The sequence below is a fragment of the Ovis aries genome, chromosome Y (genome assembly GCF_016772045.2).
Source record: "Ovis aries strain OAR_USU_Benz2616 breed Rambouillet chromosome Y, ARS-UI_Ramb_v3.0, whole genome shotgun sequence".
In the NCBI taxonomy this organism is placed as follows: Eukaryota; Metazoa; Chordata; class Mammalia; order Artiodactyla; family Bovidae; genus Ovis; species Ovis aries.
The window spans coordinates 10603593-10630969 of record NC_082741.1 but is presented as its reverse complement, the minus strand read 5'-3'; the positions used below and the strand labels follow the sequence as shown (position 1 = coordinate 10630969).

At 44.7% G+C, this 27377-nt stretch overlaps 1 pseudogene; it reads right to left on the bottom strand.

Annotated features, from left to right (window-relative positions):
• Nucleotides 1–537: 537 nt before the first annotated feature.
• On the bottom strand, nt 538–21357 carry LOC132658898 (testis-specific Y-encoded protein 3-like; annotated as a pseudogene).
• Between the last annotated feature and the right edge of the window lie 6020 nt (nt 21358–27377).

Below are 27377 nucleotides of genomic sequence, written 5' to 3'. Positions count from 1 at the left end.
TTTACTTTAACTCATGATTACATTGTAACTCATGCTTATATCTGGGCTGCATATCACAAACCTCAGTTTATTTCTTATCTTTCTAAATCCTGTTTTCCCCTAGTATCCTGATCTCACTGTCTCTTTAAAAGCCTTCTGGATATTAATATCTCTAAAATTCCTAATCTCTATAAGCTATAGCAAAATATGCTAATATTAAAACATTCTTTAAATCTTTAGCTTCTGTTTTTATATTCATAAACCCTAAATTCATCAAACTCCTTTGCCATAAACATTCCCCTCACAGGTAAGTTTCAGAAAACAATCCTTCCCATGGCCTCAAGCTGCAGCCTACATGGTCATCCTGGACCACTCTTTTGTAAAGATCCTTTAATAAATGTCAATGATTAACTTTATGAATTATTCTCTGAGCAAAACTGCAGAAGGCTTTGTGCCTTCCCATGCTCCTCTCAAGAACAATAAGCACCTTAATATTCTTTTCAGTCAACTTAACCAAGGAAGGGAAAATTCAAGTCAGAATCACACGGCCTAACTCCTTCATCTCAGGTCCGTGCCTGTGGGACAAAGAGAGGGAGTTGGGTCATGCCTCCATTTTGTCAGTAATGTGTAGTGTGGCTCCTGACAAATCAATATTTCCCCATATATGCAAGTTTCGTTTCAGAATTGTTGCGTGTGTGTATGTGCATGCACACCCATGTGCACTGGTGAAAACTGTGTGAGTTCTCTGATCTGGCCTGGCTGGGGGATGGAAGAGGAGACACTGAAAACATGAAAGAGCTTGTGTAAGGTACAAAGATCTTGGGGCAGCAGAAGCACAGACATCCTGGAAAATGGCCCAGAAATCTCACCACCCCCTCCAGTATTCTGGCCTGAGGGATTCCATGGATTGTATAGTCTATGGTGTCACAAAGAGTCAGACACGACTGAGAGACTCCACTTCACTTTAGTTTATAAAGAGGCATCTCTGTCAGCTCTACCTCCTCCTGGCTCACTAAGGGAGGGTGACCCTAGACTAGGAGACTCTAGTTCTTGAAGAAGAAAGAGTGACTGTGAAAAATTCTACGGGTGTGATTATTGACTGTTGCCAGAAATGGGGGTCACTACACATGGGGGGGGGCCTGCTTCATTGCATATCTTAGGCTTGAATGATTTTCAAATGTTCTACCAGATAGTTAAGTAAGTACAAACCCATTCATGAGAACCTGAGTGGAGACCCCTTATCTGCGCTTTGTCACCTATATTTAATAAAAGTTTTCCAGGGCTGCAATTATTGTGTAAACTGGAGAAGTCTATATTTTGTCTTATTCAGAGCCTAACCATGGGCTGCTCTGCAGTTTGTGGCAATCACATGATGGCCACAGTACCTCGATGGCTTTGTGAATGGCTGAGGCTGCGCACTTGTGTCCTCCTGCATTTGCCAGGCTGAATACTCAGTGATGGCACACTTGGGTGCAAGGCTGTGTGCTCATACATTTACCTACTGGAGCACACGCTATTGTGAGTATAAATACATGTGTGTTCTCAGTCGTGTCCAACTCTTTGTGATCCTATAGATCCCAGGCTCCTCTGTCCACAGGATTCTCCAGGCAGGAATACCAGAGTGGGTTGCCATGGCCTCCTCAGAGGAGCTTCCTGACCCAGGGATCAAACCTGTGTCTCTTATGTCTCCTGCATTAGCAGGTGGATTCTTTACCACTACTGCCACCTGAGGAACCCTTGAGTATAAATGAACTTCTCTATTTCTTAAAAATTTTTTTTAATGTGGACCATGTTTTTTTCTTACTGCTGTTATTTTTATTGTCTTACACTTATTTTTGCAACATAGTTTTATTTTTATAATCAATGTATTCATTTTAATTGGGGGCTAGTTACTCTAAAATACCGTAGTGGTTTTGCCATACATTAACATGAATCAGCCATGGGTGTACATGTGTTCCCCATCCCAAACACCCCTTCCACATCCCTCCGCATCCCATTTCTTTGTGTCATCCCAGTGCACCAGCCCCAAGCACCCTGTCTCATGCATCGAACCTGGACTGGCTGTTTCACATATGATAATATACATGCTATTTTCATGTGCCATTCTCGCAAACCAACCCACCCTTGTGTTCTCCCAGAGTACAAAAGACTGTTCTATATATCAGTTTCTCTTCTGCTGTCTTGCATATAGGGTTATCACTACTACCATTCTAAACCCATAGGTATGCATTAGTATGCTGTATTGATATTTTTTCCTTCTGGCTTACTTCACTCGGTTTAATAGGCTCCAGTTTCATCCACCTCATTAGAGCTGATTCAAATGTATCCTTTTTAATGGCTGCATAATAGTTGACTGCGTATACATACCCCAGCTTTCTCATGCATTCGTCTGCTGATGAACATCTAGGTTGCTTCCAATTTTGAGCTCTTTATTGAATTATCTTTTTTTATTTGTTTTTTATTTTTTTATCTTTTAAATTTTTACTTTTACTTTATTTACTTTACAATACTGTATTGGTTTTGCCATACATTGACATGAATTTGCCACAGGTGTACATGAGTTCCCAATCCTGAACCCCCCACCTCCCACCCCATATCATCTCTCTGGATCATCCTTGTGCACCAGCCCCAAGCGTCCTGTATCCTGTATCAAACATAGACTGGCGATTCATTTCTTAAATGATAGTATACATGTTTCAATGCCATTCTCCCAAATCATCCCACCCTCTCCCTCTCCCTCTTCCTCAGAGTCCAAAAGGCCGTTCTACACACCTGTGTCTTTTTTGCTGTCTCGCATACAGGGTCATCATTACCATCTTTCTAAATTCCATATATCTGTGTTAGTATACTGTATTGGTGTTTTTCTTTCTGGCTTACATCACTCTGTATAATTGGCTCGAGTTTCATCCATCTCATTAGAACTGATTCAAATGTATTCTTTTTAATGGCTGAGTAATACTCCATTGTCTATATGTACCACAGCTTTCTTATCCATTCATCTGCTGATGGACATCTAGGTTGTTTCCATGTCCTGGCTATTATAAACAGTGCTGAAATGAACAATGGGGTACACGTGTCTCTTTCAATTCTGGTTTCCTTGGTGTGTATGCCCAGCAGTGGGATTGCTGGGTCATAAGGCAGTTCTATTTCCAGTTTTTAAGGAATCTCCACACTGTTCTCCATAGTGGCTGTACTAGTTCGCATTCCCACCAACAGTGTAAGAGGGTTCCCTTTTCTCCACACCCTCTCCAGCATTTATTGCTTGCAGACTTTTGGATCACAGCCATTCTGACTGGTGTGGCATGGTACCTCACTGTGGTCTTGATTTGCTTTTCTCTGATAACGAGTGATGTTGAGCATCTTTTCATGTGTTTCTTAGACATCCGTATGTCTTCTTTGGAGAAATGTCTATTTAGTTCTTTGGCCCATTTTTTGATTGGGTCGTTTATTTTTCTGGAGTTGAGCTGCATAAGTTGCTTGTATATTTGTGAGATTAGTTCCTTGTCTGTTGCTTCATTTGCTATTATTTTCTCCCATTCAGAAGGCTATCTTTTCACCTTGCTTATAGTTTCCTTTGTTGTGCAGAAGGTTTTATTTTTTTCTAATTAACATAGTTTATTAATAATAATAATAAAACATCTCTTTGCTATTCACCCCTCCTACTTATGAACATGTTATCTATTTATATAGAAAATCTTCATGTGTTTCAATTTAAAATGAGACCATTCTATTAAAAAAAATTTTGTCTAGTTGTGTCTCTAGGATATTATGGTCTATGTGTCTCTTACTAATGGAATTGGTTTTATTTTATTTTTTATTAGTTTTTTATTTTTTAAATTTTAAAATCTTTAATTCTTACATGCGTTCCCAAACATGAACCCCCCTCCCACCTCCCTCCCCATAACATCTCTCTGGGTCATTCCCATGCACCAGCCCCAAGCATGCTGCATCCTGCGTCAGACATAGACTGGCGATTCAATTCTTACATGTGCAGAAGCTTTTAATTTTATTTATTTTATTTTTATTTTTTTTTCTGTTTATTTATTTATTTTTTTTTTTTTCATGCATTCCCAAACATGAACCCCCCTCCCACCTCCCTCCCCATAACATCTTTCTGGGTCATCCCCATGCACCAGCCCCAAGCATGCTGCATCCTGCGTCAGACATAGACTGGCGATTCAATTCACATGATAGTATACATGTTAGAATGTCATTCTCCCAAATCATCCCACCCTCTCCCTCTCCCTCTGAGTCCAAAAGTCCGTTATACACATCTGTGTCTCTTTCCCTGTCTTGCATACAGGGTCGTCATTGCCATCTTCCTAAATTCCATATATATGTGTTAGTATACTGTATTGGTGTTTTTCTTTCTGGCTTACTTTACTCTGTATAATCGGCTCCAGTTTCATCCATCTCATCAGAACTGATTCAAATGAATTCTTTTTAACGGCTGAGTAATACTCCATTGTGTATATGTACCACAGCTTTCTTATCCATTCATCTGCTGATGGACATCTAGGTTGTTTCCATGTCCTGGCTATTATAAACAGTGCTGCGATGAACATTGGGGTACATGTGTCTCTTTCAATTCTGGTTTCCTCGGTGTGTATGCCCAGAAGTGGGATTGCTGGGTCATAAGGTAGTTCTATTTGCAATTTTTTAAGGAATCTCCACACTGTTTTCCATAGTGGCTGTACTAGTTTGCATTCCCACCAACAGTGTAGGAGGGTTCCCTTTTCTCCACACCCTCTCCAGCATTTATTGCTTGCAGATTTTTGGATCACAGCCATTCTGACTGGTGTGAAGTGGTACCTCATTGTGGTTTTGATTTGCATTTCTCTAATAATGAGTGATGTTGAGCATCTTTTCATGTGTTTGTTAGCCATCCGTATGTCTTCTTTGGAGAAATGTCTATTTAGTTCTTTGGCCCATTTTTTGATTGGGTCGTTTATTTTTCTGGAGTTGAGCTGCAGAAGTTGCTTGTATATTTTTGAGATTAGTTGTTTGTCAGTTGCTTCATTTGCTATTATTTTCTCCCATTCAGAAGGCTGTCTTTTCACCTTGCTTATAGTTTCCTTTGTTGTGCAGAAGCTTTTAATTTTAATTAGATCCCATTTGTTTATTTTTGCTTTTATTTCCAGAATTCTGGGAGGTGGATCATAGAGGATCCTGCTGTGATTTATGTCTGAGAGTGTTTTGCCTATGTTCTCCTCTAGGAGTTTTATAGTTTCTGATCTTACATTTAGATCTTTAATCCATTTTGAGTTTATTTTTGTGTGCGGTGTTAGAAAGTGATCTAGTTTTATATTTTCTGGTCTTATGTTTAGATCTTTAATGCATTGAGTTTACTTTTGTGTGTGGTGTTAGAAAGTGATCTAGTTTCATTCTTTTACAAGTGGTTGACCAGTTTTCCCAGCACCACTTGTTAAAGAGATTGTCTTTACTTCATTGTATATTCTTGCCCCCTTTGTCAAAGATAAGGTGTCCCTGTGTGTGTGGATTTATCTCTGGGCTTTCTATTTTGTTCTATTGATCTATATTTCTGTCTTTGTGCCAGTACCATACTGTCTTGATGACTGCGGCTTTGTAGTAGAGCCTAAAGTCAGGCAAGTTGATTCTTCCCATTCCACTCTTCTTTCTCACGACTGCTTTGACTATTCGAGACTTTTTGTATTTCCATACACATCTTTAAATTATTTGTACTAGTTCTGTGAAAAATACTACTGGTAGCTTGGTAGGGATTGCACTGAATCTGTAGATTGCTTTGGGTAGTATACTCATTTTCATTATATTGATTCCTCTGATCCATGAACATGGTATATTTCTCCATCTATTAGTGTCCTCTTTGATTTCTGTCATCAGTGTTTTATAGTTTTCTATATATAGGTCTTTAGGGAAGTGCAGGCAGAGTGCAGGCCTGACCGAGTTGGAACATGTGAGTCCGAGCTGGGAGGGAATGCTTCCTCAGGAGTGAGGCTGAGGCTGGAAAAGGATTAGTCCAAAGAGCTGAGCAAGAGAAGGAGCCTTCCAGGATGCTGGGATGATATATGCAAAGCTTTCTAGCCTTCCCTCTCTGGAACACCTCCCTCAGGACCTTCCAGCTTCTCGTGGGTTTTATCTGCTGAGAACCTAAACATTTTTGTGTTTCCTTAGAACCTGTTTCTGTGGCAGGAAGGGGGAAATGAGGTCCCCCAAATTAAACTTTGGGACATTAAGAATCCACTTCCCAGGACTCTGGGTGGGGTGGATGTGAAGTGGGGGTGGCAGGCTCTCGGATGGTGCAGACATGTCCAGACCCAGGACTTTACCAGCTCATCCTTTTCCAAGAACAGAGCTGTGGCCACCATAAACCCCCCTGCGATAAGCCCTTGCATCACAACTTAAGAGTTGTGAAACTGTGACTATACTTAACCTGTGTCACATTAGTCATTTCAAGCCTTCTCTTTAAAAGCCCTTTCTTAACGTACAAGACAGTGCCCTAAGTGATATAAGTAGGCTACCTGGGTGGGGTCGCATTTGGAGTGTTGACCTTTAAGAAATTCACTTCTTTTTGAGAATATAGGTGATTATATACTCCCAAAGTTTTAGGACAAATGTAATTTTCCATTGCCTTTCCTCCCTCCTGCCCCTAAATAAACCATCAGTATCCTTTAGAAATTAAAAAAAAAATTATTATTGTCTAAATTAAAACCCCCAGAGTATGTCAAGCCTGGAATGTTTTCAGCTTGCATACTTCTGTTTTTGTTGCTGTTGTCGTTTGTTTTAATTTGGAAGAGAGCTCCAGTGGGACTCTATCAAAGGAGTACCAAACTACAAAGCCATCTATTTGCTTTTGTAAGATGAGAGCGAGAACGATCCTTTTTGTGGTTACACTTTGCGCAAGGAGGTATTGGCCTAGCTAATAAAAAAGGACAGTATATTTTTTAATCTCATGGCAGAAAAGAGAGGCACTAGGGTTGCTTTTGCAACCCTATAAGCCTTGCCTTTGGGATCTCTGCCTTTCAGAAGGGCCAAGCTCAAAACCACTTCTGCCCCTGCAAGGGGAAGGGGCAGTGGCTGTGACCAATATCCAAAAGGTTGTCCTAGGAAAGGATAGGGGCTCCTCGCTCTTGGTAGAGATCTGCTCCCAGCCCCACCCTGTGTTCCTGCCCCGGATATTGGCTGAATTCTTCCCCAAAGGAGCAAAAGGGCCAGCCAGTTGTGTAACAACCAAGACACCCCCACACCTAGGCAGAAAAATCAGCCTGTCAGCACACTTTTCCTTTTACACCCCTTGGTTGTCACAGACCCACAGTTAACTGAAACTTTCCCCTACAATAATCAAGAACTCCTGTCTTTTCTGGGTGATAGAAATCTAAAAATGACAGGCATGGAGTCATGCAGCAGAAGCATGCTGGGCCCTAAAAGAGGTGTTGTCATTAAGGGCTTCCTTGGTGGCTCAGATAGTAAAGGATGTGCGTGCAGTCCTGGAGGCACAGATTTCTTTCCTGGGTTAGGAAGTTCCCTTAGGGAAGGAAATGGCAACCCACTCCAGCATGCTTGCCTGGGATATCCCATGTACAGAGGAGCCTGGAGGGCTACAGTCCATGAGGTTGCAAAAGAGTTGGACACGACTGAGTGACTTCACTTTCAGTCCTTATTAAAAGTGTGTGGCAGTGTGTCCAGGCACATCGTCTGAGATAAAGGATGCTGACTTGCACCAGTGTTTTTTGTGTGAACCCGAGGGGACCCCCTCAGAGGGGTGCATGTTCATCTCTCTAGTGTCAGCATTCATAGCTGACCCCCTTCCCCTCACAGATGAATACTCATGTGGTCACCCCTCTCTGCTGCTCAGTGCTTCAGGCAGGTTCTAACCTGCCTTCTAGCCAGCACTTCTCACTGCCTGTCCTCACTCACCCAACTTCTGCCTATTCCTGGGCATTTCTTGGCTAAAACTGTTTTCCAAATTTTCCCTGCTGCTGTTGAAATCCTGCCATCCACATCCATAGCCCAGTTCCTCCATGTAGATACATTTCAAACTCTAGTCACTTGTATTCTTTTTTTTTTTTTTTTTTGTCATTCCCAACCTGCTGGTACAATTACTGCCTTAATATATTTTTTATATGAAGCATCTGCTCTTTAAAAAAGATCAATTTCAATTTTGGACTTATACTTGATTACAAGACAGTAGGCAAAACAGTATTTTGTACTCTGCATAAAAGATACACAATGGATAACTGCAGTCAAAACAAAAGCAATGCTTCTAAATACTCCATAAATACCATTGTGTGGAGTTCCCTTGAGTGTTATGGGTCAAGGTTCCAGGCCATGCTGAGACTATTCTGGTAGAAATTAGAAGAAATGAAAGACAATACTATTCCTTCTGGGTGATTCATTGTTGTTCATTGCTTTGGCCACTGAGAGGCTGTCTGATATTTTGGGGTGCATCCTCTGTAGATTTCCTGACCAAGGAAAGATTTTCTCTTAATGTCCAGATGGACTTTAGCTAAGTCCTTCTCAAAGTGCTTACTGAATTCTAACTTTGTAAAATAAGGCACTTGCAAGATTCTGTTCATCCACTGGGTCATCGACTAGCAGGTGGGCAACTCCAGGCCAAGGGCTGTGTTATATTGGCCTCAGTCCCCCAGAGAAGTTGGCAAGTATCTCAAATGTCAGCAAGCATGTAACCCAAGGAGGCTGATTTTTTTTTTAAGCTAGCACATGCTGCAGAAGTGGCCTAAGCATATAAAATGAGAATGTGCTCATTATCGGGGAGGTCCATGGCATGGTATCCTGGGATGGTGACCTAGAACTCACTGGCCTGGAGACCCTGCAGTTCAGCCTGAGTCCCATTTACCTTCTGTTTTGTTTTTTCATGTGTTGGCTTCAGTTGTAGGTAAAGTTCCACCATCCACAGCAACAGGCAGCCAGACTCCCCCTAAGGTGCTGGTCCTCGACCTCTCATCCTCCCAAACTCCCATGGCTGGGGTCATGGCCACCACCAGCAGCACCTGTATGGTCATGGCCAAGCTGCCACTACCACCAGCACCATGGGAAACCCAGTGAAAAAGCAGAGGCCGCTTTTACCAAAGGAGACTGCCCCAGCCATGCAGCTGGCTGTGTGTAACTCATCAAGTAGTTTCAAACGACCTCCCAGAAGTGGCCCATGCAGAACATGCAGCGCCTGCAGCAGCAGAAGCAGCAAAGCCAGCAGCAGCAGCCTCCATCTTCCCATATAACTTCACAAAGATATTAGTTTTATTTTTTCTATTTGAAAACATCAAAATGGTAAATTCTTTGCCTTTTCCTCCCCCCACCTTTCAGCATGTGTTGGAGGTCAATCCGTGTTAGTGCATGTAGCTCTCTCTTTTTCTTTTGCACTGATGTATAATATCCCACAGTTTATTTAATAAAGTATTCACCTGCAGATAGACAGTTTGGTTGCTTCCAGTTTTTATGTGTTGTAAGCATTGCTACAATGAATACCTTTGTATAAGTTTCCTTGTGCATGTCTGTGAACCCCCAGGGCATAACTTTTGAAAGAGTACAGTATGAGAAGTGGATGATAAAGGATACCTTAATAACTAGGGATTAGCACCCACCAGCCAATGCAAAAGAGCCAGCATCAAGAACCATTGTCATAGTACAGAATGACAGCTCCCAGCTGGAGTCTCTTTCTGGGATGACGAAAGCAGAACAAAGCACTGATCTGATGGGGACTAGTTTGTCTGGCTCTCATGAGGACTGGTACTGGTCTTGTTTCGTGAGGAAACCTGCATTGAGATCCTTCATTATTGGGCTCTTGGATTGAAACTCTCACATACTGAGTGCACCATCAGGAGGAGAACAGGTAAGAGTTGCAGCAGGTTGTGAAATGAAGGAATAGCCAGATATGGAACTGGCCCCCAGTGAAACTCTTCAAAGACTGGGGTGGAGGAAGACCATAAGATTGGACACCGAGTGGGGGAGTACAGCTGGACTGATCCTGCTGTCTGAAGTTTTGCTGTGGCAGAACCGAGTCTGGATGGGGAGTTCCACACTGCTGAATCACAGCCCTTAAGTATAATGAGCCTTCCAGGGGAAGTTGCGAGCTGGCAAGAAGGAGCTCATTGATGGTGTGGTTCCTAATTCCTAGATTGTCCTGTTAAACATTTTTTAAAAACTGGCCAGAACTAGTTGAAGTAGTTAGGATAGATTTTAATCTGCTATTTACTATTGAAGTAGGGCAAAACATCCTGCATGAACTGAAGTCAATTTCAATGTGTACACAGTGCACTGGGGTTTTAAAAGGAGAATAGGGAATATGGAGGGGGAATCATGGGAATTCTATAGAGTCAGAAAATGACAATTTTACACAAAGTGGGAAAGGGGTGTTGGTCCATGTGAAATATCTGAGGTTGCTAACTCAGTTACCTCTTAAAGGTAGGCTCCTGCCCTCTCATAGAGACAGGGCAAATGGCCCTATCATTAGGTATTAACGGGAGCAAACAGGCAATTCTATTGGCAGCCTTGAGTTTTCTTAGGTGGGACTTTAAAGGGGTGTGGGTCATCCTAGGGATGCAGCCTTGAGCTGCTAGAAACCGTATTAGTCCTTAAAGACCTACGTGGAGGCCTTGCTGAGAAAGGACTCCTTGGAGCTTTGCTAAAGTTTGGCCAATGGGAGAATCATTGTCTCTGGAAAGCAGGGAAACTCGAAGAGTGTGGATTGGGACAGGCTTCCTCAGGCAGTGGTGTGACCAAGAGCCATTTGCTTTCACAGCTGTCCAGCACAAAGAGATCACACAGAACCCATCCACTTCCACCAACACCCTGGTGACCAGCACCTAGTCGTTGCTCCTGGTCAACAGCTCAGGGTCCACAAGCACTCTTGCATCTTCGATCAGTCCCACCCATCGCCACCACTTCATCTGAAGTCACTGCAGACGCTGCTAAAATACACTAGCCAAGTGAATGCCAGTGGTGGGATAGGGGAGGGCTAGCCTTGGACCTTTCCAGGAATTAAAGAGGACCTGGAAGTGGTGGAGTCCCTTCCCAACTCACCTGTCCTCTTGGCATGTTCCTTGTTAGGAACATGGTGGGCAGGCATGCCTGCTCTGTGTTCACCTGTGGGAACACTATACATTTAGGTTCTGTCTTCTAAAATTTATTTTCTTGAAGTATAGATGATATACAATGTATTAATTTCTACTGTAAAAGAAAATGATTCAGTTATATACACATATATTTTTCATATTCCCTTAAATTATGGTTTAGCACAGGACATTGATTCTAGTTCCCTGTGCTATACAGGAGGACCTTGTTGTTTATTCTATGTATGATAGTTTGCATCTGCTAATTCCAGATTCCAAAGGGTCCTATCCACCACCCAAGCCCTCGTCTCTACTTCTCTCCTAATTTTCCAAGTGCTTTTATGCTCACTGATTAATCTGGGCAAGTAAAGCTTCCAGATCTCCTTGCTGTTGGATGAGAGTGCTCTGGAGTGATATGCAGGTTCATGTCTGTAGAATCCAGTAAGTGAAAATCACCACCAGAATTGCAGCTCTCTGGGGAGTCCCTTCTGCTCCCTGCTGGGTTCTAGGACAGTAATTGCTACATAGTTGTAGAATGAAAGCAGGTTGCTGCCCAACGTCTCATTGGGCTTCTTATCAGTAGTATGTTTTTAATGCGTACAGTTTTTAAGTCTTTTATGAATTTGTTGTAATATCACTTTATTTTCCTTCTTTGAAAACTTTTCTTTTTATTACAAGGCACATGGAATCGTATCTCCCCTAGTTGGGAATCAAAGCCATACCCCCATTATTGGAAGGCAAGGTCTCAACCACTGGAGGTCCAGGGAGGTCCTCACACCCATTTTATAGTGAGCCCACTGAGATCTGGCCAGGTCAAACAGCTTGTTCAGGGTCAAATTATCCGTGGATGTCTTAATTCACATTCGAATGCTAGTAGCCAGGATCTATGGAGGAGGCAATGGCACCCCACTCTAGTACTGTTGCCTGGAGAATCCCGTAGATGGAGGAGCCGGGTAGGCTGCAGTCCACGGGGTCACTAAGAGTCGGACATGACTGAACGACTTCACTTTCACTTTCATGCATTGGAGAAGGAAATGGCAACCCACTCCAGTGTTCTTGCCTGGAGAATCCCAGGGATGGGGGAGCCTGGTGGGCTGCTGTCTCTGGGGTCACACAGAGATGGATACGACTGAAGCGACGTAGCAGCAGCAGCAGCCAGGATCTAGAATACCCTCTTGACTGCCTTTGAGCTCACTTGTGAATTCACACCAGGCCTGCTGACCACAGCTGTCCAGGTCCACAAACTGATTGTTCTTACATGTGGCTTTTTAAAGCAACCCCGCTGAAGAGTAAGTGTGGCTAAAGAGATAAAATCCAGGTCTTGGGGTTACATCTCTTATTTAGTATATCTGTTCCCCCCATTTTGAATAAAAGAAAAATGTTTATCAAGTCTCTGAGTTTCAGAACAGGAAGTGTTCAATTATTAGGTGTGATCACATCCTCAAAGTTTTTAACATACCAGTTCACCACCAGTTCACCACCTTGAACTAGAATTGACTTCATATTTTAATTTATAATCACTCCATACCTCAGGCATGAAAATCACTCTATGTATGAAATAAAAAAATTCCATATTTCTTGTAGGAAAATTGATGCCAAATCTTTCCATTGTTAAGTATACAGTATTCCGTATTTCATGAAGGAAAGTCAGCACACAGATTTTCAAATGAGAATATGAAAAGTTCCATTTTCATGTTACCGTCTTTATTCCCAATTCAATGTGAAATACAAGAATTTCATACTTCATAGGAAAAAGCTCTGTGCCTAGTTTCAAATGCCAAAGTAGAGAAATCCACATTTCATGTAGGAAAATCAGTGCCCAGATTTTCATTCGTTAAATACACAGAACTACATATTTCATGTAGGAAAATAATAGGTGCGTACTTTTCATACAAAATATGGAGAATTCCATTTTTGCTTTGGAAAGTTTGTGGTGAGATTTTCACAGGTGAAATATAGAGAATTCCATTATTCATTCAATAAAACTTAATGCTTGTATTCTTATGTGAAATAATGAGTTCCATACTTCATATACGACACTTTTGCCCGCATGTCAAAATGTAACACAAACATGGAATTCTCTATGTAGAGAGAGATTCATCTCTAAATCCAGAGATGCTAAGAAGAGTGTCTTGCTAAGAGCCATGACTCACCAGTGCCAGAGGAATTGAAATCTGCCCATTTATTTTACAGAGTCCCTTTCAAAGGAGTTCTGTTCTTATCCAGCCTCCAGGTGAGAACACACCCCAGCCTACCCCATCAGCCCAGGCCTGTTGCACTGGGAGGGGTGAGAGGATCAACCTAAGACACCCTTTTAAGGAGTGATGTTTCAAGCTGGCAAACTCTGAATGTAGCAGCTGCTTATGCTACAGAGCCATCAGTCTCCCAAACCTAAGAGGAAAAGGGCAAGCTGTGTTTATATGGCTGGTCATGTTGCGGAAAGAGTGCTCCTTCACTTGAGGATAGAAAACCCTTTGTAGCCGGGTGCCTAGGGGCTGTGTGTAGCCCCTCTTCTGTGCCTGGGAATCTGGCCCATTCTGCTCCTTTGTATCCTCCATGACTGCCCCCAGGTGCTTTTGGCCTGCCTATCCTTTCTGTTCCGGAATCCATGTTTACACTTACATACCTGTCTAGACATACAGCTTGCTCCATCATGAGATCCCTGAGCTTTTTTGCAGGGCATCAGTGCTTCTGCTCTGGCAAGATCTTTATACCTTATACAGACTCTTTCAGGTTTTCAGTGTCCATTCTTCCATCCCCCAGCCAGGCCTGTTCAGAGAGCTCACACACATATTTTTGCCAGTGCACATGTGTGTGCACCCACACACACACATATACACACACCCAACAATTCTGAAACAAAACCTGAACACCTGAAAAACTATTGGTTTACTTATCCAGTATAATGGACTTTGGTATGCACCCCTCTTTTTTGTCCCAGTTAATTTTTTCACTCACTAGTTGATCAAGTACTGTCCTCTTCTATGATATATCCTGGAAGGGGAATGGGATTTGCTCACAAGGTGGACTAACATGCAAAGAGGTTGGCAGGGTTGGAAGTCCTCACTGTGGACAGTTGAGTGACGTATACCTGTGTTCTCTACTTCTGTCGCCATGGAGTATTTCACAGTGCCTATAAAGTTGTTGTAATTCCAGTCCAAGTGCATTTCTTCCAGAAATGACACAGAAATAGCAAGGGAATTTGAAATTGAAACTGATCATGTACCCCTTCTCTCTGGAAAAAGAATTCTTTAACCACTTTTTCTTTACAGAAAGGCAGCCCCAATTCATATCACCTGGTGATGATTTACTGATAATCATGAAGAAATTCTGCATGGGCAATGTCAGTTTAATGATCAATGCAAGAATACACGGGTAGGGGTAAAAGTCAATGTATTTCAATGCTACAGTATTGTTTATAGAACACTTAACAAGTCAATGCCAAATCTTTCTTGACAGATAAAATTTTCCTGACAGATGCTTTCCAGAAACATCTTTGCTCTCTGTGATCCTAATTAATATTCTCACTTCAAGGAGTGATAGTCTTGCCCATTAGGCATTAGTGTAAGTATGTGGATATTCTTCTTTCCAGATGTGGGTCATGTTAACTATTCTTGTGATGCAGCATTTCTTGATGTGCACAAATATCATGGAAGTCTTAAAAAGTCACAATTCAAGATGTTGGAAGCATTTGATCCAGCAATGAAAGAAAGGGTCAAATTCACATGCATTCTAACAAAGATACCCAAACTTTAAAAAAAATGAGAGAATATGAGCAACACAACGCATATATGTTGAATAGGGATGTGCAAGAACTCAGACAGCTATGGCAGCAGGGCTGTGCATAGTGGCAAAGCATGTGTGCATCATGAAAGAAGACAGGAGGCATACACAGATCCACAGGAAGAAACATCAACTCACATTCATGGGCAAACACAATGGAGACATCCAGCCTTCATTCTATTCAGAGAAAACATGAACACATCCAGGGAACAGGAAGCAAATGCAGCTCAGGGTGATTGAGCCAGCAAAGTTTCACATGCATTGATATTCAGTGGAAGAAAACCATACACAACACATCCAATGTGCGGTAAAATCTAATAGCACCAAGACTTTAGGGCCCAAGTAAAGCTCTAAAGAAACTGGGAAAAAAGTCATGGCAAGTTTCCAGAGAATGACCATCCAGTCAACCATCCACAGTTCAGTTTTACTAACTGATCCAGGACTATCTATCTCTGTGCTCTTCACTCCAGGACAGGTTAGAGCTAAAGCCACCCCTGGTCCTGAAGCATTGGCAGGAAGTATTAGGAATTGGGGAACCCTGTCCTAAACTTTTCTTGTCTTTAATATCCTTGCGATGCCTCAGTAAAACTTGTGAATGTGGATAAATGCCATGCAGTCCCTAGAATGAGCCAAGACTAAGGTCCTGAAATCCATGCCCCAATATGCCACCTCACAGACGCTGTAGAGTTATTACATAATAGTTTCTGCTTTAGTTTGTCTTGAATGAGCGCTGAGAAAGACAAGTAACAGCTTGACGTTTCTCCTAGGATTGTTTGAAGTTTATAGGTTAAAAAAGTAAGAAGAGAAGTTTCCTGTGTTTCCTGTGCTGGTTGTTCAAAAAGCACCCAGAGAAGGCAAATCCTTGCCTTCTAGAGCTGTAGATGCTTCTCTGTATAAGGGGCAAACCTGTAGTGTAGATATTTAAATGCAAAAGCTGACACTGAGCAGGAGATCTCATTTAGGGCACCTTGACGGGGACATTCACAGACCCTTGAAGTTTGACGTTCAACATTAACCCTTTGCCCTCAAAAGAAATGCTGCTTTAGGGAGAAAAGTTGTGGAGTGGGATCTTCAGGTGGGACAGAAATTCATGTGGGACATCACCCTCAAGCATGCCCATGTTGGAGACATTCTATCTGGGATGAGAGGACATGTGGTGGGGGACAATGTTGAGCTCTCCCTACTCCATTTGTGCCAGTCTGTCCTTTGCCCAATCCAAAGGTGGACACAATTCCAGAAGGCAGTTATCTACTTCAGAAGGACCACCCTAAGTGCTGACCAGTCCCTCTGTGAACTCTGTATGCTCCAGGTGTTCCCATTGGCCCTTGGCCCAGAGAGTAGTGACAAAGCCCTAGAAGGACAGGTCCCTTGTGGTTGAAAATAGTCTGTGCTGAGCCATTCAACAAGGAAGAGACACTGGCACTGGAGGGTTCCTGAGAAAAATGTTATTTCTTCACCTTGGTTTGATAGAGGGCCTTGTGCAAAGAGCTTAAGCCTTCCTGGAAAAAGGGATGTTAAGCACTGAGCCATAGCAGCAGCAGCAGCATGGGACACAGAGCACATGGCTGGGTAGGCTGGCCCTAACATCCTCATTCCCCTCACTTCTGCCCATGCACACTTTGTACCTAAACTGAGTTCCTGGAGAAAATAACAAAGTTCAAATGACCTCAAACATCTATGATGGGATCTGTTTTCCTTTATCTAATTCCTTGAAATTTATCTTTTCTCCTGGTCAATTTTGCAAGAAAATAATATCCTCACTGCCTTCCCACCCCTCACTTTCTCCCTAGGTCACAGCCCCCCTCCATATACCTTATACCTGATCCCCTAAGATGTTGCCTGGAACACTAGCTCTCTCTAGTTTGCCCTAGCAAACTCTCAGTAAAGCTGACCGTGCACTCATATACACACTCATATCCATATGGCTTTGTAGGTTCATAGAGTGTTGAATATTAAGTTCTGTACTCTTAGAATATCTGATGATATGCAACAGAGAAGATACCTGGGCCCCAACCTTCCAACAAAATTGCATTCCATTCTTTCGATCTCTGGTCCTTGTTCACCCGACCCTTTCCATGAACATCCACATTTCCCTTGTAAAACTGACAGACCCACAGGTAATAGGCCCCTCATCTTTCTCCATCCTCCCAAACCCCTACTCCACAGGAAGAACTGCATCCCCTGACAAAACCCCAACATATGACTTAAGCCCTGCTACCACTCTCCATGTACTGGTAATTCCCACGTGGAAAACTGAGAATCCTACATGCACCTGAACTATTTGTCCTGAGGACCTTCCCAAACAATACACAGACACATGAAGTTGATGTTTTTTATCCTTTGGAAATATTTCAGGTTTACTTGTGTCTCCCTCTCGATCTGTTTCAGCACCAGACCACTCTTCATTACTTTCCCATCCAAGATAAATATGCTGGCCATTGATTCACATAAAGCAGCTTCATCAGTTTTCTATTTTAGGTAAAGGGGGACACTCCATCATAAGTTTCTCAAAATTGTGGGGCAGGGAGGCTTCCTCTCAAAACAGAGAGAGACACAGATATGTAAACCTACCCTCTCTCAAAACACTAAAGACAGCTTTAACCTTTCAAGTCAGTTTCCACAACAGAGAGTCTGTGAACTTTTACATCTCCTCTAAGCATATACTAAAAACACGTATCCCAGTCTTCACCCTAGAACTGCTTACAATAGCTAGGACATGAAAGCAACCTATATGTCCATTGGCAGATGAAGTCATATGGAAGTTGGGGTACAGATACACAATGGTGTGTTACTCAGCTCTAAAAAGGAACGTGTCAAAGTCAGTTCTAATGAGATGGAATGAAAGTAGAGCCTACTATACTGAGTGAAGTCAGTCAGAAAGAGAAAAACAAACACTGTATGTTAACACAAATATATGGAGTTGAGGACCATGTAGGTTGTACTGAACATCCAACATGCAGGGCAAAAATAGGACACAAACATATAAAGAACAGATTTTGGACTCAGTGGGAGATGGTAATGGTGGGTAAATTTGAAAAAGTAGACTTGAAATATTTACATTACCTTATGTAAAATTGATAATCAGTGCAAGTTTGATGCGTGAAGTCAGGCAACCAAAGTCATGTTGTGGGACAACCCATAGACAGGTAGGGGAGGGCGGTGAGTGGTGAGTTCAGTATTTGGGGGGACATGTGTATACCTATGGGTGATTCATGTTGGGCAGTGTACAGCAATATCTGTCAAGATATTGCAAAGTAATTATCCTACAGTTAAAATAAATAAGAGACTATTCTCCATAATCCTGCACAGTGGTCAGTATTTCAGAATGAAGGTGCCAGTGTGATTATCAAAATTGAATCAAATTATGGGTTAGTGGGGGAATTGCCTTGCACAAAGGAGAATCACTGTCTTTTTTGGAAAGGACACTTCATGAGGAATAGTAGATGAGCCCCAATTTAAGAGGAGCCTGAAGGTGGACTTGTTGGCCATGGAATGACAGTTCAGAGATGTGCAGCTGACTCAGATATAAACTGGAGTGACTTTGGCCTGTCCAGGCTACTTCAGCTACCTCAACCTTCTCTAGTCAGAACCTGTTTTTTCTATACAGTTTTCTACACTTGCTCTTACTGATTCCCTCATGGCCTGGTGTCACTCTCTATTCCAAGGAGTCTCACTTTCTTCAAAAGTGACTTAGATATAAATTGGAGTGACTTTGACCTGGCCAGGCCACTTCATCTACCTCAAGGTTCTCTAGTTAGACCTGTTTTTCACTACAGTTCTGTACCCTTGCTGTCTCTTGTTGATTCCCTCATGCCCTGGTGTCACTCTGTATTCCATGGAATCTCACTTTCTCCACAAGTGAAATAAATGACCGAAGTTGCTGGACAACACTTATACCAGTGCTCAGTCCCGGAGGCCCCAACTCTCGTCCTCCCGGGACATCTCGTGTTGGAGTCTTCCTCTTTACATAGTACTGCAAAGGATTGCACCACAGATCCTTTATGATGATCTGCCAGGGAAATGAGCAAGGTCAGCACAGGGCTGGCCAGTCCATGAGCCCACCTGTGCACCACCAAGAAATCCAATATAAATCACGAATTTGACCACCTCAGCAATCCAGTCAGATCCTGTGAAGTCATGGTCAAAGAAGCAGTTGAAGAAATTAACGCTGCTGTCATGGTGCCTGCAGCTGTATGCCTTACATTCAAACCCCGGGTACCACTGAATGGGAGTGGAATGAGATGCTTGGTATCCTGCAAGAAAAGGAGTATGGGAGAAAGACCTAAATCACTTTCCAATGCAACCTACACTTTTCTGTTCCCACCCTCAAAATCCAGGGAGCTGCCTCTTGCCAGTGATGTTAATCAGAAACTCCTTAAAAATCACTTAATTCTGGAAATACCTATTCCTCTGAAAGGACAATGTGATCTTGTAGTGTTGAGTGGGATGCCTGCATTCCTCCACCTGCCAGACAAAGTGTGGGCAGTGGGGTGGTGGGGTGGGTGTGAAACCTCTTTACAGAGGAGCTGTCCTTTCCAGTTTTCAGGGATAAACCATGTCCTCTCCCCTCCTTGGTCACCTCTGCTCCACAATCATCAGTGTCCCTACCTGACCTTCAAGTTGGTCATGAAGTGAAGCATGTCTTCATCTTGGTTGCTCATCAAAACTAACATTTGTGGGTAGTTCATAAACTGCTTTAGGTGAAGGAGCCTCTAGATGCTAGAGGTAAAAGTCCTGGAAGAACAAATCTAGCCTAAAGTGTAGAATGACATTGTTATGACTTCAACTTACTATTACTTAACTTGTCACATTTATGTTGACACAGACTGCATGAACGCCGAACAAGGCCCAAGGCTGTGCCTATGCATGCACTACCAGAAGAGGTTCTGTTCCTAACAGGAAGGCCCTAAGATGGACCTCAGCATCATGAAAGTTAGCTTTCTTCTGGAAAACAAGCACTCCTAGCTAGAACCAATATGACCGCTTAAACATCCCAACCTAACCGTTAAATTCACTCAGCTTTTCAGAGTAGATGTGGATTCCAGACAAGCCTTTTCTCTGAAGAGTCCCTGGTGCTAATGACAATTCTGACTGGAACCTCTGCAAGAAAGGCCCAAGTATCAATTTGTGGTAGCCAGAACAGCAAGAATATCACACCTAATATCAGGAACAGATATGCTGGAAGGTAACTGTTCAGTTCAGTTCAGTTCAGTTCATTCACTCAGTCGTGTCTGACGCTTTGCGACCCCATGAATTGCAGCACACCAGGCCTCCCTATCCATCACCAACTCCCGGAGTTCACTCAGACTCACGTGCATCGAGTCAGTGATACCATCCAGCCATCTCATCCTCTGTCGACCCTCCTCCTCCTGCCGCCAATCCCTCCCAGCATCAGGGTCTTTTCTAATGAGTCAACACTTTACATGAGGTGGTCAAAGTACTGGAGTTTCAGCTTTAGCATCATTCCTTCCAAAGAAATCCCAGGGCTGATCTTCTTCAGAATGGATTGGTTGGATCTCCTTGCAGTCCAAGGGACTCTCAAGAGTCTTCTCCAAAACTGCAATTCAAAAGCATCAATTCTTTCGTGCTCAGCCTTCTTCAAGTCTGGCTCACACATCCATACATGACAACAGGAAATACCATAGCCTTGACTAGACTGACCTTAGTCAGCAAAGTAATGTCTCTTCTTTTGAATATGTTATCTAGGTTGGTCAAAATTTGTCTTCCAAGGACTAAGCGTCTTTTAATTGCTTGGCCGCAATCACCATCTGCAGTGATTTTGGAGCCCCCAATATAAAGTGTGACAGTATTTCCACTGTTTCCCAATCTATTTCTCATGAAGTGATGGGACCGGCTGCCATGATCTTTTTCTGAATGTTGAGCTTTAAGCCAACTTTTTCACTCTCCTCTTTCACTTTCATCCAGAGGCTTTTTAGTTCCTCTTCACTTTCTGCCATAAGGGTGGTGTCATCTTCATATCTGAGGTTATTGATATTTCTCCCAGCAATCCTGATTCCAGCTTCTGTTCCTTCCAGTTCAGCGTTTCTCATGATGTACTCTGCATAAAAGCTAAATAAGCAGGGTGACAATATACAGCCTTGACGTACTCCTTTTCCTATTTGGAACCAGTCTGTTGTTCCATGTCCAGTTCTAACTGTTGCTTCCTGACCTGCATACAGATTTCTCAAGAGGCAGGTTAGGTGGTCTGGTATTCCCATCTCTTTCAGAATTTTCCACAGTTTATTGTGATCCACACAGTCAAAGGCTTTGGCATAGTCAATAAATCATCCAAAAATGTAAATTTTATACCAGAACTGTCAGATCTATAAACACTTTTGCAATAGCCCAGGTTAAAAAAAATAAAATAAAAAATCACAAGCACCAAACCAAGGGATACAAATTTGACACAGAAGACACGGAGTCCCTGGATGATGGCACTTCTATGTTCTAGATGCATCTTCCGCCTCTCACAGGTCTTATGTTTCAGGCAAGTGTGCACCCTTTGGGCTTTCTTATTAACGGGATCCAGCGCCAGCTGCAGGGCCATCAGCTCCGCAGTGCAGGCCAGTCATTCGGGGTTCTGGGCCCTGCCTGGTCAGTATAAGCACTGAAATGAGGCTCAGGAGTATTTTCTGGGGTTGAACAAGTGCAGGATCCAGCCTGGTTCAGTGCAGGGTCCGAGAGTGAGGCTCAGGAGTGTTTGCAAGGGTCTTGCACAAGGTCTGCCCCAAACCTGATTCAGTGTCGGTACTTAGATGTCAATTCAAGAGTATTTGTTGAGGCTTCAAGATAGGCAGAACTTAGCGCAGTTCAGTACAGGGACCAAGATGCGGACTCAGGGGTATTTGTCGTGGTCTTGAACAAGGGCATGACCAAGCATGGTCTGTGTAGGGATCGAAATGTGGGCTCGAGAGTGTTTGCTGGGGTCTTGCACAAAGGCATGTCGATCCTTGTTCAGTGCAGTGAGTGAGACGCAGGATACAGAATGTTTCCTGGGGGATGGACCAAGGGCAGGAAACACCCTATCTCAGAGGCAGGCAGCGAGTTGCGGGCTCAGGATTATAGGTCACTGGCTTGAATATGGCCAAGACTAGCCTGAGAGTCAGAAAGAGTCTCAGCAGTGTTGGCCGGCACCTTGAACACATGCAGAACCCATCCTAGGTCAGTGCAGAGATGATGTTGTGGGCTCAGGAGTGTTTGTCAGGGCTTGAATAAAGGCAGGGTCCAGCCTGTCTGAGTTCTGGGAATGAGGTATGGGCTCAAAAGTGTTGGTCAGGGCATGGAACTGGTGCAGGACCCAGCAGAATTCAGTTCAGGGACCATGATGTGGGCCCAGGAACGATTGTCTGGGGCTTGAACAAGGTCAGGACCCAGTCTGGATCAGTACAGGGATCAACATGTGGGCTCAGGAGCATTTGCTGGGGGTGCAACAGGGGCAGGTCCCAAAATGCTTCAGTGCCAGGCTCTAGATTTTGGCTCAGGCCTATTGTTAGGAGTCATGAACCTGGGCAGCACTTAGCCTTGTTCAGTGCTGGAACAGACATTTGGGCTCAGGGTTGTCTGTCAGTGCTTGAACATGGGAAGGAGTTAGCCTGGTTCAGTGCAGGGACCAAGAAGTCGGTTCAAGAGTATTTGTCATGGTTTCGAACAAGAGCAGAATCCAGCCTGGTCAATGTAAGCACCGAAATGAGGTTCAGGAGTATTTCTTGGGGTTGAACAAGTGCAGGACCCAGCCTGGTTGGTGCAGGGACTGAGAGGAAGGCTCAGTACGTTTTTCAAGTGTTTTTCACAAGCTCTGGGCAAAGTCAGGTTCAGTGCAGGTACTTAGATGTTGATTCAGGAGTATTTGCTGACGCTTCAAGATAGCCAGAATGTAGCCTGGTTCATTACAGGGACCGAGATGTGGGCTTAGGAGAAATTTTCATGGCTTAAACAAGGGCAGGACTGAGCATGGTCAGTGTAGGGATCTAAATGTGGCCTCAGGAGTGTTTGTTGGGGTCCTGCACAAGGCATGCCGAGCTTTGTTCAGTGCAGCTAGTGGGATGTGGGATCGGGAGTGCTTCATGGGAGATTCACCAAGGGCAGGACACACCAAAGTTCAGAGGCAGGGAGCGGGTTGCAGGCTCAGGATTATATCTCGGTGGCTTTAATATGGCCAGGACTAGCCTGAGAGTCAGAGAGAGGCTCAGTAGTGTTAGCTGCCACTTTGAACAAGTGCAGGACCCATCCTAGGTCAGTGCAGAGAGGATGTTGTGGGCTCAGGATTATTTGTCAAGGCTTGAATAAAGGCAGGGTCCAGCCTACTTCAGATCTGGGAGTGAGATACGGGTTCAAGACTGTTGGTTGTAGCATGGAACCAATGCAGGACCCAGCATAATTCAGCTCAGGAACAGCAATGTGGGCTCAGGAAAGATTGTCTGGGACTGCAATAAGGTCAGAACCCAGTCTGGATCAGTGGAGGGACAGAAATGTGGGCTCCAGAATATTTTTAGAGGGCTTGTGCAAGTACAGGATGCACCCTGGTTCAGAGCAGGGACTGTATGTGCGATCATGAGTGTCTCTCAGGCTCTGAACAAGCGCAGGACCAGCCTGGGTCAGTGAAGGGACCCAGATGAGGGCTCAGGAGTAGTTTTCAGGGGCTTGGACAAGTGCTGGATCCAGCTTGGTTCCATTCAGGGACACAGATGTGCGGTAAGGAGTATTGTAGTTGTCTTTCACAAGGGAAGGAACCAGCCTGACTCAGGGAAGGGATGTAGTGGTGGTCTCAGGAGTATTTTAGAAAGCTTCAACAACAGATGTGTGTTGGAGAGTCTTTGCCGGAGGCATGATCAAGTGCAAGATTCAGCCTGGTTCACTGCAGAGACCTAGTGGTGGGCTCAGGAGTGTTTGTCGAGGTCTTGCTCAAAGGTATGACCCAGCCTTCTTAAGTGCAGCGAGTGGGATGTGGGATCTGCAGTGTTTCCTGGGGGACTGAACAATAGTGGTTCACACCGTAGTTCCGAGGCATCGAGCTACTTGTGAGCTCAGGATTTCTTGCCAGTAGGTCGAATAAGGACGGGAACTAGCATGAGAGTCAGATACAGGCTCAGGTATGCTGGTCTGGGCCTTGAATAAGTGCAGGACCCAGCCTGGTTTGTGGCAGGGACAGAGATGCGGATGCAGAAGTGTTTCTCGGGGGCATAAACAAAAGCAGGACCCAGCATGGTTCATTGCCAAAACTGAGATGTGAGCCCAGTAGCGTTTGTCGGGGGCTTGAACAAAGGCAGGGCCTGGCCAGGTTCAGTTCAGGGCCCATGATGTGGGCTCAGGAGCATTTGCTGTTTTGCAACAGGGGCAGCTCCCAAAATTCTTCAGTGCCAAGCTCACAATGTTGGCTCAGGCCTGTATTAGGGCCATGAACATGGGTAGCACTTAGCCTCGTTCTGTGCAAGACCTGACTTTTGGCTCAGAGTTGTCGGTCGGTGCTTGCACAGTGGAAGAATCTAGCCTGGTTCAATGCAACACCGAGACATGGGTTCAGAAGTATTTGCTGTGGCCTTGAAAAAGGGCATGACCCAGCCTGGTCAGCATAAGCACTGAAGGAGGCTTACAGGGAGGCTCACCGAAGGCATATTTCACGGGGTGGAAAGAGGGCAGGACCCAGCCTGGTTCGGTGCAACCACCTGGAGGGAGGTCAGGAGTGTTTGCAAGGGTCTTGCACAAGGCCTGGACCCAACCTGGGTCACTTCAGGTCCTAAGATGTCAATTCAGGAGCATCCGTTGAGGCTTCAAGATGGGCAGAACATAGCCTGCTTAAGTACAGGGACTGAGAGGTGGGCTCACGGGTATTTAGTGGTCTGGAACAAAGGTAGGACTGAGCATGGTCCACATAGGTATCAAAATGGGGGTCCAGGAGCATTTGTTGGCGTCTTGCACAAAGGCATATCGAGCCTTGATCAGTAGAGCGAGTGCAATGCCGGATTGGGAGTATTTCCTGTGGGGACTGACCAAGGGCAGGACACATGCTAGTTCAGAGTCAGGGAGAGAGTTGTGGGCTCAGGATTGTAGGTCATTGGCTTGAATATGGCCAGGACTAGCCTGAGAGTCAGAGAGAGGCTCAGCAGTGTTGGTCGGCACCTTGAACAAGGGCAGGACCCATCCTAGGTCAGTACAGAGATGACGTGTGGGCTTAGGAATATATGCTGGGGCTTGACTAAAGGCAGGGTCCAACCTGCGTGAGTTCTGAGAGTGATATATGGCCTGAGGAGTGTTGGTCAGGGCATGGAACCAGTTCAGCACCCAGCAGAATTCAGTTCAGAGAATGCGTTGTGGGCCCAGGAGCAATTGTCTGGGGCTTGAAGGAGGCCAGGACCCAGTCTGGATCAGTAGAGGGACCGAAATGTGGGCTCCAGAATATTAGTCAAGGGCTTGTGCAAGTACAGGGCCCAGCTTGGTTCACTGCAGGGAACATATGTGGCCTCACGCGTGTCTCTCGGGTCAGAACAACCTAGATGTGGGCTCAGGAGTCTTTTTCAGGGGACGGAACAAGCGCAGAATCCAGCTTGGTTCCATTCAAGGCAACAGATGTGCATTAAGGAGTGGTGTAGGTGTCATGCACTAGGGCAAGACACAGCCTGATTCAGTGCACAGAACTAGAATTGGGCCCAGGAGTGTTTATCGGAAGTTTGGACAACAGATGTGTGCTGGGGAATGTTTTCCAGAGGCTTTATTCAGTGCAAGACTCAGGCCGGTTCACTGCAGGAACTAGTATCCTAGGGCTCAGGAGTGTTTCTCGGAGTCGTGCTCAAAGGCATGACCCAGCCTTCTTGAGCGCAATGAGTGGGATGTGGGATCACCAGTGATTACTGGGGGACTGAACCATGGCGGTACACACCATAGTTCAGAGGCATCGAGCTGCTTGTTGGCTCAGGATTGCTTGCCAGTGGCTCAAATAAGGCTGGGAACTCACATGAGGGTCAGATACAGGCTCTATGTTGGTCAGGACCTTGAATAAGTTCAGGACCCAGCCTGGTTCATGGCAGGGACATTGATGCAGAGTCAGGAGTATTTCTCGGATGTGTAAACAAAGGCAGGACCCAGCATGGTTCAGAGCCTGAACTGAGTTGAAAGCTCAGGAGTGTTTTTCTGGGACTTGAACAAAGGCAGGGCCCTGCCAGGTTCAGTTCAGAGCCCAGGATGTGGGCTCAGGAGGATTTGCTGTGGTGCAACTGGGGCATTACCCAAAATGCTTCAATGCCAGGCTCAAGATGTTTGCTCAGGTCTTTATTAGGGTCATGAATATGGGCAACGCTTAGCCTCATTCCATGCAAGACCTGACATTTGGTCTCAGGGTTGTCTGTCAGTGCTTGCATATGGGAAGAAGCTAGCCTGGTTCAGTGCAGAGACCGAGATGTGGGTGCAGAAGTATTTGACATGATGGATGGCAGGACCCAGTCTGGTCTGGGTAAGCACTGAAATGAGCCTCAGGACTATTTGACGGTGTAGAAAAAGGGCAGGACCCAGACTGGATCAGTGCAGCGACCTTGAGGGAGGCTCATGAGTGTTTGCAGGGTCTCACAGAAGGCCTAGACGGAGCCTGGGTCAGTGCAGGTACTTAGATGTCGATTTAGGAGTATCCGTTAAGGCTTCAATTGGGCAGACCTTAGCCTGGTTCAGTACGGGGACCAAGATGCAGGCTCAGGGGTATTTCGTGGTCTAGAACAAGGGCAGGACCAAGCATGGTCTGCGCAGGTATCGAAATGTGAGCATGGGAGCATTTGTTGGGATCTTGCACAAAGGCAAGTCGAGCCTTGCTCAGTGTAGCAAGTGCAATGCCAGATTGGGAGTGTTTCCTATGGGAATTGACCAATGGCAGGACACACCCTAGTTCAGAGTCAGGGAGCGAGTTGTAGGCTCAGGATTGTAGGTCGGTGGTGTAAATGGCCAGGACTAGCCTGAGAGTCAGAGAGAGGCTCAGCAATGTTGGCTGGCACCTTACCTTGAACAAGGGCAGAACCCATCCTAGTTGAGTGCAGAGATGAGGTAGTGGGGTCAGAAATGTCTGTTGGGGCTTGACTAAGGGCAGGGTCCGACCTGCGTGAGTTCTGGGAGTGAGATATGGGCTCAAATGTGTTGGTCAGGACATGGAACCAGTTCAGGACCCAGCAGAATTCAGTTTAGGGATCACGATGTGGGCCCAGGAGAAATTGTCTCAGGCTTGAAGAAGGCCGGGGCCCAGTCTGGATGAGTAGAGGGACTGAAATATGGGCTCTGGAATATTTGACGTGGGCTTGTGCACGTGCAGGACCTAGCTAGGATCAGTGCAGGGACCACATGTGGCCTCACACATGTCTCTCAGATCTGAACAAGCGCAAGAGAAGGCTAGGTCAGCAAAGGGACCTTGATGTGGTCTCAGGAGTCGTTTTCAGGGGCTTGAACAAGAGCAGGATCCAGCTTGGTTCCATTCAGGGACACAGATGTGTGCTAAGGAGTGTGTAGGTGTCATGCACAAGGGCAGGACTCAGCCTGAATCAGCGAACGGACCTAGAGTTGGGCCGAGGAGTATTTTTTGGAAGCTTGGACAACAGA